This window comes from Manacus vitellinus, unplaced genomic scaffold, assembly GCF_001715985.3.
Source record: "Manacus vitellinus isolate BGI_N305 unplaced genomic scaffold, ASM171598v3 scaffold_0_pilon, whole genome shotgun sequence".
Taxonomy (NCBI): Eukaryota; Metazoa; Chordata; class Aves; order Passeriformes; family Pipridae; genus Manacus; species Manacus vitellinus.
The window spans coordinates 27,084,358-27,100,287 of NW_021938789.1; the positions used below are offsets into that span (position 1 = coordinate 27,084,358).

General features: G+C 43.8%; 1 protein-coding gene across 2 annotated transcripts in view; it reads left to right on the forward strand.

Moving 5' to 3' along the window:
- Positions 1–7,890: 7,890 nt before the first annotated feature.
- The window catches only part of ACSL1 (acyl-CoA synthetase long chain family member 1), a 39,362-nt gene continuing 31,322 nt past the window's right edge, over positions 7,891–15,930 (forward strand). The window contains exon 1 of one of the 2 annotated variants that reach the window (XM_018070310.2): positions 7,891–8,016. The gene's annotated coding sequence lies outside the window, so the exon portion shown is untranslated. Of the gene's footprint in view, positions 8,017–8,590; positions 8,671–15,930 lie in introns of those variants that run through there. The other variant, XM_018070316.2, reaches the window with a different exon arrangement.

Genomic DNA, 15,930 nt, shown 5'->3' on the forward strand with positions numbered 1-15,930 from the left:
AAATAGAGAATAAACTTAGACCATTAAAATATCCCTAGACATGTTCATTAGTTCCTCCCACAAGACAACAGGTTGCAAATGATCTCTTCACTGAGTCACTCCTCAGTAGAGACCACTGATGTGTATCTTCCTGTCTTGTGTAGCATAGGAGAAAGGAAGTAGCCTCAAGCAGCCTCACATGTCCCTCTCTGCAGGAGCTTGAACGTTGCCTGGGGGAGGACAGCTTGCAAGGACAAATATGCTCTTGTGTGGAGCAGAGGCTCCTGCATCCCATCCCAGGGATCCCTCTGCTCCAGCTGGGTTGCCCTATTGCATGAGGCAGCGGAGGGTAGCATGGATGAAAGGCCACAGTTGGAGCCAGGGAAGATCAGGGACATGATAAAGTGAGGTCTCCACGATAGGTAATTGGAGTGGTGTGATTGGAGTGGTAGGTGTCACAAGTGGGATGGGCCAGGGAAGCAGAAGTGATGGCTTCATCAGCTTGTGCTGTTCAGGAACGGGATAGGGAAATTGCATTTCCAAGAACTACTTGGTGTTCCAGCTCTAAAACTTTCCTGGGTCCATGTGTGGTGGTGGAGTCCGTGTTAGCCATCACTCACCAGTAGGGACACCGTGCAAATACCTTGTAGCTATTTTGTGTAGACAACTGGATACATGCTCAATAGATAATCTGATTAATGATGGTTCCTTCTAACATAGGCATGGACAAACAATGCTTATTTTTCTCTTATAATCAATGTTTTACCAAGCAGAGGCATATTTAGCCTGGTTTTCATGTCCATTTCCCATGAACTCAAGTTTGCATAGGCAGGTTTGTTAGTCACAAGCCAGACCTATTTGTTTTCCTGTGCAGCAACTCTATGAATTACCCCATCACAGTGGAGGAAGGAGGGTGGAATTGTTTCCACCCATTTCCAGAGACAGGTGATTTATGATGAAGGGCCTTGACAGATTGCTCAGTTAATCCCTGGATTGGCTTTTATCCCAAATGAAGATGTAGTTTACTGATGTACCTTGCTGTGGAATACTTTAATGAGCTGTACGTTAGCCATGCTGATCTTATCCATGTTCTTCAAGCCTTTTATTTAAAGTATTCCCAGGACTTGTCTTTGCCACACCATCAACTTGTGAGTTGGCTCTAGCTCTCTCCCTGTCCAAACACAGCTTTGCACTGAAGCAGGAAGGAGTGCACAACCTCAGATTTGTAGACAAGAAGGAGCTTTAACTAAAGCCTGAGCTGCTCCAACTGCCAACCTAAGCTCCCTGCACTTAGTCCCTCTTTCCCACAGAAGCCAAGCACTGGAACAGGGCTTGCCACATGTGGAAATTGTAAGTCTTGTCCAGAAGCCTGTGCTTTGGCATCTTTTTATGCTTACATGGGTGGCTCCCGTGGATCTTCTCCCTTTGTTTAAGGCAGGCAGTTGATAATTTCCAACATCTGCTCGCCCATTGTTTTGGTCTGGCATCTTCAGGCTCAACTTGTTTGGCATTTGATGGCCTCGGGCAGATGAGATGTGGGGCCAACCTTTTGAAAGCAGAGTTCTGTTTACACACATGGTTCAAGTATTGTGACATAAGTGTCATATGAAAATGCAATTAACAGAATTAATGTGCGTGTTCAGTCTGCAGATATGTTTTGTAAGAAATAAGGTTTGTAGAAGCCTTTTTGAATGCTAGGCACTAATTTAAAGTCATAGTATCAAAATCACTACATGCAAGCTCTTTGGCCTTGGGAAAGAGAGCTAATTCTTTCTGGTTTCTCTTTCTGAGTCCAAATGAACCCTTGCAGTGGTGGAGCATGCTTTTTAACTGACAGCTTTGGGGAAATGGGCACACTCAACTTGAGATATCCTTGAAAAGCAGATGTTCCTTGCCATGACATCTAGACTCCTCCTGAGGCTGAACTTGTGAATTGATTCTCATTAGAAATAGTTGCAAGAAGGTGTGGGTATGTGAAGAATGTGAGATCATGCTGTGCATTTAGCGGTCATTGTTGGCAAGGGACATTCAATATACTGTGGGCTGGCAATACCTGGGGTTCTGCTGTTCATTTTTGTGTTAAACATGTGCCGGTGAACTGTGAATTCTACCAGATAAAACAACTTACTCCTTTTGGGAGCTGGAAAATGTCGTAATCAGGATATGTTCCAGCAGAAGAGATGGTATTTTATTTTTTGACACAGACAATTTGTTTCTTAGTTACAGTTTAAACACAATAAATATTTAATTTCTGAGCTTTCTTGCTCTGATTATCTCTGTGTAATATTTTGCTTGATACTCAGTTAAGCAGACAGAACGTTATGGTTGGTTCATATATTTCAGTAATATACCTTTATATATTGCAGCTTCTGTTCTCAAACAGATTTTAGAAGTAAAGAACATAAACTTTATCTTTTTTTGTGTGGTGCCTTTGACCCTCAAAAAGATATATATACAGTGGAATGGTGGTTGGAAAATACTTTACAAGTGAAAAAAGCGAACAAGTTGTCTTGTTCATATTGTATTGACAGAAACAACTAGCAGAACATTCTTCTTATGTTTGTGATTTAACTTAAATAACTCTCAAATTTGAAAAGCTTTATGTTGATAATTTTGATTAAGCAAGTAGTAAACTTGCTAGTAAACTTTCACACATGTAGAGCTTAGAAGAGGAAGGAGGTGGAAACAGCCTGCGAACCAAAGTTCAGAAAAAGAAGGACTAGTGGCAAATGAGCTGACACAATTTAATCTATTGCTGTTTTAGGCTGACTTTTCCAGCCCTGTGTCATTACACAGGTACCTTATCATTTGAGGAAATAACATTTTTGTTAGCCTGACATAAGCAAGCTGAATCAGTTATGGCCAGGTTGTCTTGTTTTTACTGGACAGAATACTATTTCCATAGGACTCCTCAATCTCCTTCATATTTTCTGGGGTTCAAACTGACACCTGAATGCTTTGAGAAGGGCAGTTTCTGTGTGCTGAGTGTGAACTAAACAGAGACTTTGTCAGTTTGTACAAACGTTCATTGGAAGATCCTAAACCATAAGCTACACATTTATCTTACAAGAGGTATGGAGCAGGAGAAGGAAAACTATGTGATAAACAGAGACAGTAATAGAAAGTGGAAGGAACAGTAAGCATAGCCAAAAAATCCTTCCTGTATTTAAAAAAAAAACAACACACAAAATCCTCAAAACACAACAAAGTCATTACATGCTTAAAAACATGGAATTGCTATTAAAGTTGGCTTTCTAGTTTTGTTTCCTTTTTGTTTTTTAAGTCTCTCTAGATATATTTGTGTATGTATGTGTGTAGATCTATCTATCTATCTATCTATCTATCTATCTATCTATCTCATGTCTCTTTTCTAGTGTGCAATAGAAGTTTCACAATTTTTTTTCTGTGCTTTTATACAGAGGATTTTATAAACATTTTATTTTCCTCATTAGGTATCTCAACATTCAGAAGACCTATGCCTCATGGAACTCAGTACACTCATTAATTCCTTACCTCTGTCTTTCTAAGCTGAAGAACTATTTAAGGTAACATATGGAGGGTGACTGAAGCATGGTTTAGGCTGGCTCTGCGCAGACCTTTATCCAGAGTCCTGCCAGTACAGCTCATTCATGACCCCAGTACGTTAGGGTTTGTGTTCATCCATGTGTAAGGAAGGCAGATGACTGTAGTTTGCAAGAATCTCCCTACATATATTTTTTCTCTCTGATCTAGGACAGAGTTTCTTACTTCTGGGCATCTCTTACTTTTGGGTTATTTGCTGCAGTGCCCAATATGATGTGTTGTTTCTGAGAGCAAAATGCACTTGTACAATGACATAGACCTGGCATAGAGATAACCAGATTCAGTTGTCCTCAACAAACCAGTTTGTCTGTTTCAAGCCCACAATATCTTATTCTAGTATCTTCTTTACACAGTACCTTTTTGTCCCATTTAGGTTGGAAAAGACCTCTAAGATCAAGTCCAACCATTATATAACTGTCATATAACTTCAAGAAACTTAGGTCCCCGTGTCTTTCAATGTCTTTCAATGTGTGGCAGGAATATGTGCACTTGCAGCCCAGAAAGCCAACTGCATCCTGGGCTGCATCAAAAGAAGTGTGGCCAGCAAGTCAAGGGAGGTGACATATGTCCTAGCCTTGTCTTCCCCAGTGCTGGCTCCTGCTGTTCCCCACTGGGTCTCCATATGGACCCCAGACCTGACTTATTGCCTCAAATTACCCAAGGCTGTTGGTCCTGGAAAAGAGCTTTGCTTCTGCTGGAGTTGGACTCAGCTCCTTGCTGGTCCCTGACTATGGAGGGACCCCACTCCCCTTTCCTGCTCCCTGGTGTTTCCTGTCAGCACAGACATTCCATTTCTCAAGTGTATGAAAGTTACAAATGCAAAATCAACATTATTCCATTTCCTACTAGGAAGAGGATTGACAAGACATAAGTAACTTCCTGCTCCACAGACTGGTGTAGTTGCTTATGTTTTTTAATTGCTATATATGCTAGACATTTTGAAGTGCTTATTTACATAACATCTTTGTTTTAGTTCTCTTGCGATTGAACACAAGTGTTAGCAGATGCAGATACAGAATGGTAGGCTAGACAGTCTGTTTTGTATAAAAATGATATGCTTAGGATGGTTCAGAAATGATACACTTGGGACTGCCATATTCAGTAGAGTCATGTGCAAAGTCTGTAAATAAAAATAAAAAGAACACATCTAAGAGATTTTTTTTCTGTCAGATGCTTATTTTATTTTGTCAATGACCACCAATACATTTATACAAGAACAGTACTTTGACATCAACATTACTGGGAAAAGCAAATAACAGTGCTGAAAATTCTATAATGTCCATATATTGCTGAAATGGAAATCCTCTGTTTTGGGTAATCTATGGGATAATTGCCCTGTTAATGTCGTAGTCCTGGAGAGAAGAGGGGTCCAAGAAAGCTGATTGATTTTTTAAGGATCATCTTCTCCAAGCTCAAGAGTAGTCCACCCCCACATGATCCTTCCCCTCTGCTCAGCACTGGGGAGGCCACACCTGGAGCACCGTGTCCACTTTGGGCTCCTCCATACAAAAGAGACATGGACATACTGGAGAGAGCCCATGAATATGGTAAAGGGACTGGAGCTTTTGTCATAAGAGGTGAGGCCAAGCAAAATGGGATTATTCAACCTCAAGAAGGAAAAATTTGGGGCTAGGGGGGATCTTCTTGGTGTGTGTAAATACCTGTTTTGGGGGCAAAGATGGAGGCAGACCCTTCTCAATGATACTCAGGGAAAGCACAAGAGGCTATGGGCACAGGCTGGAATACAGGGAATTTCCTTTAAACAAGAAAACCAGAATCTCCTTTTGGATGTCTTTATTGACTCATTTGTTTTATCTGACATATTTTATGAGCAGATTTCCCTAATTAAATGGATTTAGAGTCTGTATACCATGTACATCAATAAAAAGAGTTGGTTACACCTCAAATATAATTAAAAATGTTTATGTAGTTGCTAAAGGATCCTAGACCCTGCTGGTCCACAAGAACACCGGGTTCCTTAGTACCCCTGTGTAAGACAGTCCAATATTGTTACAGTAGACCTTGTTCATGTACAGCTCCTATTCCACTTGGTCTATGTATGTTTCTCTACACAGTTTGGTTGAGACTGGGTCCCTATCTTTTCTGAGCAGCCGGAAAAAAGCCAGTTTCAGAGAGTAATGTAGTCCCTGGATGTATAATGTGGTAAGTGTCAAGGAGCATCAGAGAGATGATACCTGGCATTAGAGAGATAGCTATTTAAATATTGGGTAGCTGGGACTTTTGCAATTTCATGTTGCTGACAGAATTCATGAAAAGGTATGTATGAGAGAGAGAAAGAGAGATATTTTCTAGACACTCTCTTTCCAGTGAAAGATGAGAAAATCAGTTCACTGAAGTTTCTTGGAGAAAGCACTGAAATGTGGTTTATGGCCTTTAGAAACCCAGATGTGGAGAAAGATGTCCTAATGAAGGATTAGTTAGCATAGTAGATAACATAATAATAAGTTTTGGCATTTGGCAGATGGAACCTAGATGCATTCAGGACAAAACATGAAATTACCTGTGAAATGGTGTTTGCATTTCTTCATCACTTGTTTCCTTCATCCAAAACCCTGGACAAAACGCAAAAATCAGTTGGCAGAGTCTAGCTGTGTCAACATGAGCACGAAATGTGGTGCAACAGGAGCAAAGCAGCAGAGCCCACCCGTGGCAGAGCAGCTGATGTCCATGCTGCCTGTGCTCTGGGGCCTTACTCAACTAGCTTTAGCATGGTGCTATGGACTCCATGTCCATGAGCAGCTGCAGTCAGTCAGAGGCACTCCTGGATCATGTGCTTCCACCTCCTTTCCTGAGAAAGGAATTTATTTTGCATTTCTGAGCCACTCCACAGTGTGAACCCAAGTGAAGTTAAGTGGGGCCTATCAGCAGCTTCACAAGTGCCCTCCTCCTTTGTGCTAAAAAGTGAACACAAGCTCCTTCTTTTGACAAAAATCTGTTCTGCAGGAAATCCTTTGCGTGGTATACTCCAGTATAAACTGAAGCATCAGGAAACAGTAGTTGCTTTTATGTAAAATAAAAGTACCCCTGGTAATTTATAAAATATAATATATATATATGAAAGTGTACAGCCTTAATCCCCCCCCACATTACACTCTTAAAATAACCCAAACAATACCCATGAGACACAGGAAGATTATGACAATGCAGAATGTGTAACACTGTGGGACTTTGACATGTGGGTTGATGATTTACAGGTCTACTAGACTGATGCAGCACATGGCCAAACCAAAACCAATTGCAGTAAAAACTGCCATCCGGAGGCACCCAGACAGACTTGAGAGGTGGGCCTGTGTGAACCTCATGAAGTTCAACAAGGCCAAGTGCAAGCTGGGTTGGGGCAATCCCAAGCATGAATACAGGCTGGGTAGGGAATGGATTGAGAGCAGCCCTGGTAAGAAGAATTTGGGAGTGTTGGTGGATGAGAGGCTGGACGTGAGCTGGCAACGTGCACTTGCAGCCCAGAAAGTCAATTTTGTCCTGGGCTGCACCAAAACAAGAGTGGCCAGCAGGTCAAGGGAGGTGATTCTGATCCTCTTCCCCACTGTGGTGAGACCTCACCTGGAGCACTGCATCCAGCTCTGGGGTCCCCAGCATAAGGACACGGACCTCTTCAAGCAGGTCCAGAGGAGGGCCATGAAGATGATCAGGTGGCTGGAGCACCTCTCCTGTGAAGACAGGCTAAGAGAGTTGGGGTTGCTTAGCTTAGAGAAGGCTCTGGGAAGACCTTACAGCAGTCTTCCAATATCAGAAGGGGGTCAGCAGGACAGCTGGAGAGGAACTTTTCACAAGGGCATGTAGTGATAGGACAAGGGGTAATGGCTTTAAACTGAAAGACTGTAGGTTTTGATCAGATATGAGGAAGAAATTCTTTACTGTGAGGGTGGTGAGACACTGGAACAGGTTGCTCAGTGAAGTGGATTCCCCATTCCTGCAAATGCTCAAGGCTAGGTTGGATGTCTCTTCGAGCAACCTGGTGTAGTGGAAGGTGCTCCTGCCCATGTCAGGGGGATTGGAACAAGATGATCGTTAAGGTCCCTTTGCAAGCTGTCACCTCAGACTTGGAAGGTGTTAAGCGAGGCACCCTGCAGTCCAGCGCTCCCCTCAGCTCCCTGTGCATCCTTGTCATTCGTGCCCGCAGAGCGCTACACTTCCGCGGCCTCCCTGCCGGTTCGTGCGCGTTCCTATGGGCAGCGGCAGGGCCGGGGGCAGGGCCGGGAGCGGGGCAGGGGCGGGGCAAGGGCGGCCGGGCGGCGCGGGGCAGGCAGGGCCCCAGCGCCCGCCGGGCGGCGCGGCGGACGGAGGCGGTGGAGGGGGCGGGAGGGGAGGAGGAGGAGGCGGGCTCGGCAACGCACACGCCGCTCCCGCCGTGCTTGGCTTAAATAAGGCGGCGCCGGTGCAAGCCGCGTACAGCCGTGGTCGCCGCTGCCGCCGGAGGTGAGCGGGGTTCGGGGCGCGCCGCTGCCGGCGGGGCCCGGGGCTGCGGACCTGGCCCCGCTGAGGGGCCGTGGGCTGTCGGGAACGCGCCGCCGAGAGAGGCGGGCTGGGCCTGCCGGGGCCGCCGCCGCGGGGCCGGGGTGGCCTGCGCGGCCGCTGTCACCCGCGGGGCCGGGCGGTCCCGTCCTGTCCCGCCGCCGATCCCCGCAGGCTGCCGCTTTCCTTCCCGCCCCGCAGTGGGACCAGCGTCCCGCGGAGCCGGCTCGGCTTCCCCTCGCACAAAAGCCTTCAGGAGACCGTAGCCGGCTGCCTCCGGCCTCCCCCCGGCGCTGCGGCAGCTCGGGCTGGCCGGGCATTGTTCGGGCCGGCGCTGCCCCGCGCCCCGCACGGCCCGGCCCGGCGGGGAACGGCTCGGGCGGGCCGAGCAGCAGGTTGGGGGGCTGACCCGGGGGCTCGGGTCCGGTCAGCTGCCGGACCTTGCCTTCAGTGAGGGTGTTCTTTCGGGCACGAATGCAGCATGTACTTGAAGCAGCTTCTTTCTTTTTTTCTTCTTTTTAAGCAGTTTAGGGCGCGTATGGAAACGCAACGTGAGGCAAAGTGGCCTAAAATGGAAGGTTGAGGGGCTTTGACTTTGCAGACCTCCTCTGCTGTTAGGTAGGACTTGCAGTGCTACAGCGCAGGGATTTAGCCTGGTTACACGACGCTTTTGTTCTAGAATGCATACATTTCTTGTTCCTGTTGAACAGGAATTGCAACACTTGAAGCCTTCTGAATTTCTAAAGGGCATGTCTGTGAGCTGTCTGGGGTATTACGGACACGCTCTTGGACTAAGTAATGCATCTAAACATATGCCTCACTTGGGTTAGTGTCTGAGATATGATGGTCAGGTCCTGTGATAGGAAAGAGTGACTTCTAAAGCAACTGCTATCGATACCCCATGGTTCTCTGTCTGTACCCAGACCTGTTCCACAGAACTGTTCCATGTTAGCAGATTTCCTTTTTCATCGACGTTGCTTTACAGGGAATCATGCTGTCTCCTGAGCCTGCTCAGGAGTGTTTATGTTTGCCTTTCTGCTTTGGAACGTGCTCTCAAACTCACAAGCTGAGATTTCTCAGCTCAAGGATTTGGATCAGACTTCTTGGATCAAGAAATCCTGAGTTTAAGAGGGCATCGAGGTTACTGAGAAATACCTTTCTTTTTCTCTTGCAACAATAGCAGTATTAATAATGCAAAAACTGATATACAAAGTTCCTCATGGAACTGTTTGCTGTTACTCCCTGACTTTTTAAAGTTTAAAGATATGTATCTTGCTTGTATTGGGATATGAAAATATTTGAAGGATGGCTGATGGGAAAAACCTAAAGCTTGTCATTACAAGTAACTGTTGTGTGAAGTGTACTCAATTCTAGGTCTTGAGCAAACGGCCTTAGCCTAGTCTGAGAACTGCATGACTATAATGGATTTACAAAGGCAGCTTCTAAATTTGGTAGATGTTGTTTTACAACTACAAATTGACCAGTGTGAGGTTTGAAGTAAGTCTCCCTTCTTGAGGAGGAAACCCCCAAATAGCCTTTTGATTCAAGGACAAGTATAAGGTTGGTATCAGTGGAAAAACAGCCAGCAATCTGAAATGGAAGGAAAGACAACTTTGAAATAGTTGTCTGGGTAAGTGATTCTTCTTTTTTTTGAGCAAAGTCTGTGTAGCTGGTTATCTGTCCTATCTCATCACTCCACTAGAAGTGAATACTACATGGGATTTTCTGGAGGAGACAGAGGTGAGTTATACCTTTGCTGTCCTGTGTGTGTTGCTCTCCAGTGGGGAAGAATAAACAGTTTCTTCTCTCTCTCTTTCCCCTCCAAGAAAACAACACTTTGACTAATGTGAGCAACAGAAGGTAATAGTAGGTTTCTGTACTTTGTTTTGTTTTTCTAGATCTTAGTAATATGGCTGATTGAATTGGGGAGACTCAACTAGACTAATGGCATGAAGCTTTTTGAATGTGCAGCAGACGGAGAGAGATATTCTGGCCCAAGGAATACATTGCTTGATAAATTGGGTTTCTGGTGGTCTTATGAATAGACTGCCTGCCATATCCTGCTTCCCTGCTGTGCTAAATTACAAGTTCAGATACATTAAATATTTTACTCTGGTAAATACAATTAGTGGCAACTCCACAGAAATCCTTGCAAGTAAGAGGGACAAATGTTTGTTCATTGGCAAACGGTTTTGCATGGGAGTTTACAGCTCTGTATGGCTCAGGGAAGCTTTGCTGTACAGCATTGACCTTTACAGGCTGTAGAGGGGACCCTGGCTGCAGATGTGGGGCTTGCATTTCTGCAGATCCCACCTGACTCCTCAAACAAGGACATTTGATCATAACATAAGGCTCTCTTTCTGCCTTTCATGTTGGGAGTTATTCATCTACATAGGGTAAAATATGGTTCCCTGCCTATGGCAGGGAGCTGGGAACTAAATAATCCAACCCAAACCATTCTATGACAGTAAAATTCTTCTTTTTGGTTACGATTTGAATCTTAGTATTACTGGTAGTTTGTTGACTGAAAACAGCTTGCATGGTTTTATAGAGATGTAGAGGAAAAATGGTTTTTACTTTTGTAGTTGGACCATTTAAGGGTTATAGCAGAACAGTGTAATGTCCTGTTTCCAGCAGAGAACTTTTGCCTTTTTGTGTGAATTACTGTTTTTGAACCCAGAACTCTTAAGCTTTAGTTTGGTACTGCTTGTGCCATGTTTTAAAAACTTGGCCTCTGCAGTTGGATTGCAATAATAGACTGGTAAGGTTGAATTGGTTTCCTAGGAAAGCTAGAAGAAAATGCTTACTATCACTGACTCAGAGGAAATGCAGGCATACCTTAATGCCTGAGGTCAAAAAGTTACTTGATTTGTTATACTCCTTGTGCTGTTGGTGTTGGGAGGTCATTCAGTGAACCAATTGCTTTTCATAAATTACTGATCTGTCCAGTCTCGTAGAGTTAAGGAATATGTTTTTTAAAACAACCTTCTGAATGTAAACACTATCTAGTGTGATGCAATGGGGCTTAGTATGCCTGACCCAGGTTGTCTTCTGCAAGACTTCAGGTGTCATAAGTATGACTAAGAAACTCATTCTCATGGAGTCTCAGGTGAGTGCTTGAAGCATGTGTTAACTTGATGTTGCATACTGGGTTTTCTGAGTAGTAGCTTTTTCCTGGGAGGAGTAGAATGAATAAGTTGCTATGATCTACTCAAGCTGTTACAGCACAAGTAAGCTGCTGGCTTGTAGCAATGTGCTTCTGTAGGGTGGTTTTCATCTTTACTGTATTTGGATTGATGTTACATTAACAGAGCAGTACTAGGATGTAATTGCAAATCAGAGTTGTAGGGATGTAATTCTGATGGATAGCAGCTTAGGTTGCAAAATAAGTGTTTGTAAGCATCTTCTCTGGTTTTTGAAGGTGAGAAACCAGTAAGACTGTATAGTGACATTGTGTGTGTATGGGCATGGATTAAAAGTAACTTAAATCAATCACTGTCTGAAAGGTTTTAGTGGCAAGTATTGCTTTTCCTTAATGCACAGGGTTACCAAGTGCTGCTGGAGGACTGTAATTGCACAAAAGGCATTGAGCAGGTTTTTGTCATGTGATTCTGCTCCTGAACTTGAATAAACTCCAGTGACCTCACTAGCGTGCACTCAGATTACTTGTTGGACATCACTAAGATGCAAGATTCCAGGTGATGTTCCACTTGATTGCCAGAGGATTGCAGTCAAATGTCTGAAGACGGGGGATAGGAACAGAGCGTTGAGACATCACTATCAGATGCAGTGCTCTGTAAAGGTTGCAGCAGGAGTCTTAACTTCAGTGGCAGCTTATGAAGTAAATCATTGTGGCCCAACTGATGGGTCTGAATCCAGCTTCTAGGGTGTTTTACTGCAGGTCTGCCTTGTCCTAAATGCAGAAACAGAAGCTGAACCTACAGAGGCACCTGAACCCCACTACATGAATGCCCTCTGGTTGCTTAGAGCCAGACTGAACAGGAGTTGGATGGGGGGAATGAATGTTAAGGACCTGATGGTTCTTCTCTGAGCATGGGATATGTTCCTTACTGACAGCTTTTTAGTTCCTCCCTTTTTACTCCTGCAGGAAAGGAAATTTGTTAGTTACTGCTTTAAAAGGAGGATTTATAGCTCTGTTGCTTGGCTTGGTGAACTTGGTAATTCTGGATAAGATATTTGGTGTTTTTTTTTTTTTTTTTTTGTTTTGTTTTGGTTTTTTGTTTTTATTTGTTTGTTTGTTTGTGTTTTTCTGTGGTTTTTTTGGTTTTTTGGTTTTTTTTTTAGTTGGGGAGGGGGCAGGGAATGAGGTATACGTGGAGGAGGAGGGCAGAGTAGGGGATCAAGCAGTTCAATAGTTCTTGGTTTATTCAGGAAAGTCTTCTGTGGCTGAGGAGAGACTGTCACATCATGCATGATATGAGAGGCTGCACCAGAGGAGGCATCTTGCTGTCCTATTTGTGTTATACAGGACTTAAACTGGGGTTTCTCCTTCACATCTCAAATACTGAAGCTCCTTTGCTGTATCTCGAGGGTGACTGTGGTTTGCTTGCTGGCTGCAGTTTGGCGAAGTCACAGGTGTTTGCAAGACCTCAGTCAAGTTACTGCCTTGACTGCAGGGCAGAGGCAGAAAATCCTTGGAGAACTTGCATGCAATGTTTGGAGTTGCATGGCTTAATGTGTATTATTGCAACAGTCCATCACTTTCCCTGGCTGTGCTGTCATGTTTCCATCTGGGAACTAATGGTTGTCTGGTCATCGAGACAAGAGTTGATCAGTTGAGAACTAGCATCACAACTAACCCAGGAAAATGGTGTTTGCCAGATCACCTCCCTAGTGATGCCATCAGATGACTGCCTAGCCAGCATGGAGGGGGTTGTGGGAGCATTTATCTAGGACAGGTTGGACTGACTCAAATTTAAGCTGACTGTAAATGCAGCTGATATTAGGATTATGTGTTCTAATCAGACAAAAGGATTTCTCTGGTTAATAGCAAAGCTATTTGTTGTACCCTGTTTGATATGTAATAAAGGAGCTAGAACATGATTCTGCACTTGCTCTTTCAAAGGTTGAGTGGAGAAAGGCTTAAGTAAAACAGATCTATGGGAGCTGTGCAGTGTAACCTGTAAGAGTTACAAGAAAAGAAAGAAAACAGTTGTAAGAAAACAACAAATTGCGATGGCAGTATCTGCCAGGACAACACCAAGGTATATGGGTGGCTGGCTCCCTGTTCCAGCATGTCATAGTAAAAACATTTTAGTGCCATATTGCTCACAATAAGAGGTAGGCAAATTGTCTTGTAGCTTTCTCCTGCCTGTAAGAGGCTGTAGAAATAACATAGCCTCTTCTACACCATGTGGTGGACCTGCCTTTATGGCAGGCAATTGCCGTGCTCTGGGCTGTTCATCTAAATATAAGAATAGAAAGGAAGAGAGGCTATTGGTCCTTGGGGTTGTTTTCTTTGCTATACAGAAGCTGACGGCTGCTCCTGTTCTCTTCCGTTGCACTCGAACGATGTCTGGCTATGGATAGACAATAGGCAGGCTGCTGCCCACTGTAAATAGACCATTGTACGCCGAGAGTAGGAGCAGCAAAGAACGGCACAGTCGTGCCAACTTGGGTCGTTGCCTTGAGATACTGGCTCTGCTGTAAAGAATGAGTCTTGGGTGCTGCAGGGTGTGCGTGTGTGAGCAGAGAGAGCTGGCATTGTCTGAGCCTTACATATCAATTCAGTTACGGGGTTCTGTGAGTTCAGAGGGATGCCTTCTTCGGCTGGATTTTGGGAACTGTTTCTGTGGAGGTGGTCAGGAGAGGTAGCTATCTCTGAAGTAGTTTTGCCTTATTATCAAAACCACTTTCCCATATCTGTCTGGTTGTGTTTCTGAGAGACCAAGGTCTCCTGGTTGCATTGAGAAAAAAGTGCTTTTGAGCTCAATTCTGCAGGGTTTGGGTTTGTTTTTGTTTTGTGGTGGTTTTTTTTTTCTACATGTAGCAACCTGAGTATCACAGATTGGTACTTTTCATTTGGATCTTCTTCCTTTGGGTCTTCAGCTGTGTCTCAAACTGGGGCAGAGCTACTGAGTCCACCTTGTGGTCCAGATCCTGTCTGGTGAGAAGCAATTGCAGGACCTGAATTTGTGAAGAGAGCATGGCTTTTGTGCTTGTCTTGAGTGAGCAAATTTAGCTGGGTCCTTCCTTGAGGACAAGGACTGAAATCTAGATCCACACTCCACTGTGATCCTTGTATCTCAATCTAAAGGCTCTAAACCACTCTCCTTGGTCATGGTGAAAACCCTGGATGTCTGATGTGGTTGGAGTATGAGCCAAGTCAATATTGAGATGGCTGAAAGAAGGCTGGGAGGCACTGAAGTCTCCTTTCTTGATGGGCCATATTTAGATGCATATGTTAAGAATGTGAATTTATTCTCCCTGTTCCATCTAGCTTTACCTTAAATACAGAAAACAAGAGCTGATGTGATTTAACAGGTAGTGTTAAAGCCAGGAATTGCTTAGTCTTGCAGAAAACTCTGCCCTCACCTTGTTTTTTGTGCTGATGAGGCAGAAGGTATAATAAAATATAATCAGTATAAACATAAGCCGTAAAATGTATTATTATGTACCAGATAACCTGTGGTATAACTGCTCAAGAAGGATTTTTATGACAGCTCTACAGCTGCTCTACAAAGAGCTGGTCAAGGAAATGAAAAGCAGTGGTGTGCATCCCTTCTCTTCACCTCGGCTGAAATCTTAGCAGCTCCTTGACTACAGTGGGACTCTTGCATGAATGAAATGATGATGTTTACTTCAATTCTTATTAGCTGTAATGGCACCACAGCCTTTTTAAGGAGTAATTAGAATTACACTGCATTCCTAAATCATAATGTGTGTGTGGGACACTTCATGACTAATGCAGATAGGAAAGCAATTTTAAAAGTCCAACATGCTTTGTGGAGCTTGAAGAAGAAAAAGCTACGCTTGCTTTTAGCCCTTACACACATCAGAGCCCCCTTTTTTCTAGTTTCATGACATAGTGTCTATGATATATGCAAAACTTGTAAGTAGAGACTTCATTGTTGCTGTGATTTGGTTTTTTTTTTTTTTTTGGTCTTACTGTTCATCTGCGTATATTAAAACTTAAGAAGTAGTTTTCATGGTGCAATGCTAATGAACATTATTTGATGCATAGAAAGCAACAGTATGATATTCTAACTATTAAGCCAGTAACTGATTTTTTTTTTTTTAATAAAATTTAATACCAAGGGAAGATGAAGAACTTGTTAATATATTCAGGTTTTTTTCTACCTTCCATCCACTGATGTGTTGTGGATTTTGAGTACAGTCTGCTGTGTATCACAGTGCAAATAGCCAAAAGGCATTTCTGTAGTGGCCCTGCACTGCATATCTAGGTGATGCACTCCTATGCTGTACAGCTATGCCAGGAAAGAAAAGGGAGGGTGGGGGAGAGGGCAATGTCTGCAGGCTGGGGAACACTCCGTGGGTCCAGGACTGTTCCAGAGGTGGAACTTGACTCTATCCTGACACTACCCCCATCCATGACCTTACTTCAGCCTGTCCTGTTAACATTGTGAAACCATGGGCCCTTTGAACTAATTTTATGCTTTTCTGCTGTCTCTAGCAAATCCTTGTCCAAATACTGGTTAGACTTTATATGAACTAGACTGCTCTTCTGTTGCTTTGTTGAAAAACTGCAGCAGTAAAGATTTCAAGGTTGGACTGTAAACTAGAGGTTTTCCTGTAGAATTATGAAATATTAACCTGCTACGGTTGGTTTTTAAACTAATAAACGTATAATTCTACCTATTTGGATTTCGGAGCCTCCTATGCTGCCATCCTGAAGCA